Raw genomic sequence first — 6,000 nt, 5'->3', positions numbered from 1 at the left:
GTTAAGAGTAAAGAATACTCTATTCTGATCTTCAGCTAAATATTCTAATAAATTTGTTAATGTCTAAATAACTCACGTTAATTTTGGGGTCTCTTTTCTATGCGGGACTATTTCTGATGCACACTGAATTGAATTCATTAGGGCGAGGGATTTTGAACTTACTGGCCGATAAATTTCTTGACGTCTTCCTCACGTGGTATTGATGTTCACATGGTCAAAATTAACGTGAGTTATTTAGACATTAACAAATTTATTAGAATATTTAGCTGAAGATCAGAATAGAGTATTCTTTACTCTTAACTGTGAAACGATCGTACTAAATTAACTAAAGGCAAGTGGTTATTTTACTCTTCTCTACTGTTTTTTGTTCTGTGTGTATCAAAAATATCGCTATCAATCTGGAGTAATAATTTGTAGTTTTGAAATCAGTAGTTCTTTGACTGCTATTTCTGAATTCTCAGTATGTTGGAGAAGCAGGTTACTGTCAATCCCTATATATTTATGATTATAAATGTTTTTTACCGAAAAGGTTTTTTCATACTGAGCTACCCGGCAAAATTGTTAATTATTAATTTTATTACTAATTGACGATTCCCTGCCCTGCATATCTATATATATATATATATATATATATATATATATATATATATAGAGAGAGAGAGAGAGAGAGAGAGAGAGAGTGTGTGTGAGTGAGAGAGAGACAGAGAGTGAAAGAAAGAGAGAGAGATTGTTTGATTGATTGATTGATTGGTTGAGTGATTGCCCCTTCAATACTACCTGTGTGGATTTTACATCTCAAGAATCAAATGTTTCAGAAAAATATACAATTCCATCATGCAATTTTAGAAATAACCATGGAATTTCCAATGACACTACTAGTTATTATTATTAACAATAGTAGCATTTAATTCTAACACATGTGCAAAAACAAAAGCTTGAGGGAGAAATTGATTAGTTATTTAAATTGACTTTAATACGTGATTGGTACTTTATTATATTGACCTCAGAAAAAAAAAAGAAATATTTTTGATTGTAATCTAGCAGTCATTCCTTTTTATAAGTTTGCATATCTAGATATTACATGATGTACAAAGCCTTAGCAACTGTCTCAGCTGTGATGTCAGTTGTAGTTCATAGGATGTGTACTATTTATATGCTTATTTTCAGGTTTTTGTGCAACAGGTGTGTGGGCAATCTGAAATTATAGTAGATTGTTTGGGTACACACTCCTGATCAATAATTTCAATGCTTCCAAAACAATGAGTGCTCAATAATTCTTTGGTGTACAGTTGATGTTATGCATTAACATAATGCTGACTTTTCTAGAAGCAAATGACTTTCATTTTATCTTCATGTGCAAAATACAGAGTACTTGTGAATTTTTTTACTTGCCCTCTGAGACTGCTGAGCATGATACCAGAACTTGCTCACCCTGACATTTGAAAGTATTCCTCAGTGTTTCTTATTCTAAAGGAAAGGTCCCACCTCTGACCCAGTAAACTACCATCCTACTGCTTTCACCTCTTATATTTCTAAGATGATAGAGGCAGATAATAACAATAATATTCTCCAACATTTTGAATCTCTTCTCAGTGACCATCTGTATGGCTTCTGCCAGATCCAGTGGAACTCTACTCTTATGTCACTCACCAGTGTGCTCACACTTTAGAGAAATTTGTTGAAAGCAATGTTATTGCCCTGGACATCAGCAAAACATTTGACTGTATCTAACATGTAAATCTTCTATAAAAAAAATTCCTACCTATGGGCTTCATCCATCTCTCATCTCTTGGATCTGTAGCTTCCTGTTTGATTGCACAATGATAGCATATGTTAGCAGCGCTCTCTCTATTCTACTCTCAATAAACTCTAGTGTTCTCTAGGGTTCAATTCTGTCTCCCACTCTACTCTCCCTATACATGAATGACCTACTTCCTCCACTCCAACAACATCTGTTTTTATGCAGATGATATGACTTTTCATTCCTTGCTAACTTTCCTCAATCATGCATCATCCAGACAGCCTAGATACTGCAGGTGAAACCTACATTGGTTCCATAAACAAAGACATTGAGAACATTCTTCTGTAGGACCATTCCAACCTTGTCTCTTTTATCAAGAAAACACCCTACTACGCATGAGGAACACTCCGCTAGAGCACTCACAGTCACCTGAAATACTGGATTTAATATCATTAAGGATCTCTTCTGGTGGAAGCACATCTTCAGCATAGTTAGAACTACTTCCCAAAAACTAGCCCTTCTTTTCAATATCAAAAGCTATTTCAGTCCCCAACAGCAGTTGACACTGTGCAAAGCTCAAATGAGGTCTTCAATAGAGTACAGCTCCCACATCTGTGATAGTACTGCTGCTATGCACACAGACATCCTGAGAATAGCCATTTAGCTGATTGGCATGCTGTCAGTTGTGGACACACTCCAGCCTCTGGCCCACAAGCATGCTGACTCTTAGTCTTTCTTATCACTACCATCACCCTGGTTGCACACAAACTGCTCTTTTGCTTCACACTAACTATTATCCTGTCTTTTCTCCTTCTTAATTTTTTTTATCGTAGTTTGAAAATCTTTGGGACCATCAACTCCCTCTAACTTCCATCCCCTTTCATATGAGGAAGAAATTTTGAGTTTTTTGCTTAAAACAACAAAATATATCTGCCTGATATGAACTAAGATAAAACTATGAACTGCCTCATATGAAGATGTTAACTGGGAACATTTGAAATGGCGTATAATGATTTTTTTTAGTGAATAATTGATGGTAACTCATGTTAATAGATGTCATATCAAGAATGCATTGATTTATGATATTTCCTTTCAAATTCTATGGATTTTTGGCATAGTAAAGAGATATTTCCATTTTGTTTTATAGTTCATTCAACAACCAATTTTAATTATGTAATTAATGAAAACTCATGTAAAGGAAAGTGTAACCAGATCAATTGATGATATTGTGGAATGATGGGTGAGTGAGCAAGTGGCATAAATGTTTCGGAAAAGGCTTTTTTTACTCTGTCAATAGAGACAGTCTCTTTTTTCCGTGAATGTCCACAGTAAACAGTTTCGGTGTGCTTTTAAGAATGCGATAGGGTCCAGTGAAGGGAGGTGTGAGTGGTCCCTTGATGGTGTCATTTCTTACAAACACATGACTCCAGGTAGAAATATCTGGAGGTACTGCAGAGGAAATAGACTGGTCATGAGGAAGCATCGGTGGTAGGTCAGCAAAGAATGACTTAAGTTGTGTGACATAAGATATGGGGTCCACATTCAGTAAGTTGACAGACGCCAACATTTGTCCAGGAAGTGCTAAGGTGGTGCCATACAGGAGCTCAGCGGAGGAGTAGCCTAAGTCCTCCTTGACAGCTGACCGGCACTCTAGCAGAACAATGGGGAGAAATTTGGACCAACGATGAGGGTCAGGAGCCATGCAAATAGTAGCTTTGAGCTGTTGGTGGAATCTTTCCACTATACTGTTTGTGGCAGGATGGTAACTGGTGGTGTGGATGTGCTGAACTCTGAGCAATCTTGAAAGCTCACAGAACAGACAAGCTTCAAATTGGCGTCCACAATCAGTAGTAATTCTAGAGGGTACTCCGAAGTGAGACATTCACCCAGAGATGAGTGTTCTGGTGACAGTTTCCACAGAAATGTCCCCTAGAGGGATGGCTTCAGACCATCTGGAGAAACGGTTGATGCAGGTCAATATATAAGTAAATCCGCAACTGACCAGCCAAGGACCAACCAGGTTGATGTGTATGTGATGGAACCTGGTGTCTGGCGGCTGGAAGTGTCCAAGAGGTGCTCTCACGTGATGATGCACTTTGGAATGCTGACATGGTAGACAGGCACGTGACCAAGCTGTAATAGACCATCACAAATTCAGTCAGAAAAAGTGGGCCGAGATAAGCTTTACTGTGGCTGCAATGCCAGAGTGTGACAGTGAATGCGGTGCTTCAAAAACAGCACGACGATGGCATTCAGAAATGAGGGGTTGTGGTGACCCAGTAGAAACATCACAGAGAATGTTTCCTTCAGAAAAAGGCAGAGGTAGGTGTTCAAACTTGCAGCAGGAAAAGTGTGGTGAAGAGACGTCCAGAGAGTCCAAAGAGGGTTGATCAGTAGCCATAGCAACTAAATCAATTGAAGTAGGAGATGACAGTGCACCAATAGGCGGGTGAGATAAGGTGTTGGTGGGGATGTTGTCTGTGTCAGCGATGTGGCAAATGTCACTAGTGAACTGTGATATATAATCCAATTGCCTAGGTGAGTGCCAGTCTGTTTTTGCAAAGAGAGCGAACATTAGCAGTTTGTGGTCAGTGAAAATTGTAGTGAAGTTTCTACCTTCAAGAAGATAACAGAAGGCTGTGATTTTGCTGGTAGTAAACCCGGATGTAAACATATACAAGCAAGGTTGTAACTTTAAACACATTTATTGTGGCCACATGTATATACACAATGGAATGATAATTAAAATGGTTGGTGGCCATGGTCTTCTGTGCTATGCTCTTATCTGCAAGCTGGCCTGTGGCATAAGATTGAGCTAGACAAGTTGCATCCTCATAGCTTGCACATCAGTGCAGAAAAGAGGAAGAGATGAGGTCACGTGTTTGAACCTTAATGTTGTGTAATGCCCTATATCTCTGTCCAGCTTGTTTGACCCAATGTCAAGTGGGGTAATACGCCTACAGGCCAAAGAAAGTTCTGCTTCCCTGTTGCATAAAGATTATAAAGTTGCTGAAACCAATTTCTTTTGTTGCCTGCAAGTCTTGCTTCAACTTACCAGGAGCAAATCCTGAAGAAACACACAACAGACTTTGCCAGAGTAAGTTGAAATATCTTGGAGTCATCAATTTTCAGGTGACAACACCTGGAAAGGTAATTTTTCAGATGGGGTTAAGGTGGAATCAGAACCTAACTTATTTCACTGATACCTTGCTGCCATCATCACTACAACCCCAATAACAACAACACAACCAAAACTGCCATCATCATCACATTCACAGACGTCCCCACCAGCACAGCACCAGTACCAGCATTATAAATACTTTGTAAGGGTATCATTATTCAGGTAGGGTATCCAGAGATGATGAATTTTCAGGTGGCAACACCTTGGGCTATAATTTTTCAAGTGAGGTCCAGTTGAGATCAGAACACTAATACATAACCACCACCATCATTATCTACATCATCACAACTATCACCATCATTGCCACCAGCAACACTACCACTTTTATCACAACCATCACAACTACATCATGAGTATTGACACAACTACCACCACCATCACCATCATCAACATACGCAAAACTGCTACTACTATCACCACCAACATCAGTGCCACCCCCATGACTACCACCACAGATACAACCACTAATAATCAAAGGAATCACTATGCCATCACAAGAACTGCTTGAAATAGTGGTCAAATCTTCATCAAACAACACACTGCCATCTAAAATAAGTATGTGATGGAATGCATGCTTTGCCATAGAGAAAAGTGAGGTGAGATGTTTATGGCAAGAACTTCTTTCATCACAGGTCTGCTCAACTAGTTCTGATCTTGGGCCAAACACTAACAATGTATATAATGTATAGTTAACATCTGGCAATTTATTCCATATAATTATTCTATATAATTATCTTAGCTTCAATTAGTTTTGGAACAATAATATTTACTAACTTTTATTTAAACATTCACAATGAAGATGTATAATACAAAAGAATATATTTATGTTATCCTAATTATACAAATTAATATTCATTGAGTGCTGAGGTGATGAGTCTTTGGGTGGTACAAGCTGTGACTGTGATTCTTCATGTTGGTTTGGCTCAGGTGACAATTCTTCAGACGGTATAAGCTGTGACTGTGATTCTTCATGTGGAGTAGGCTCAGGTGACAATTCTTCAAGTGGACATTATAGGGTAAAGATTCTTTTGTTGATGGAAAAAAATAAAAAAGAACTGTATAAAACCCTGAGACATAT

Source organism: Octopus bimaculoides, chromosome 21, assembly GCF_046866305.1.
Source record: "Octopus bimaculoides isolate indiv1 chromosome 21, ASM4686630v1, whole genome shotgun sequence".
In the NCBI taxonomy this organism is placed as follows: domain Eukaryota; kingdom Metazoa; phylum Mollusca; class Cephalopoda; order Octopoda; family Octopodidae; genus Octopus; species Octopus bimaculoides.
The sequence above is the reverse complement of the archived record's forward strand: the minus strand, read 5'-3'. Positions refer to the sequence as shown.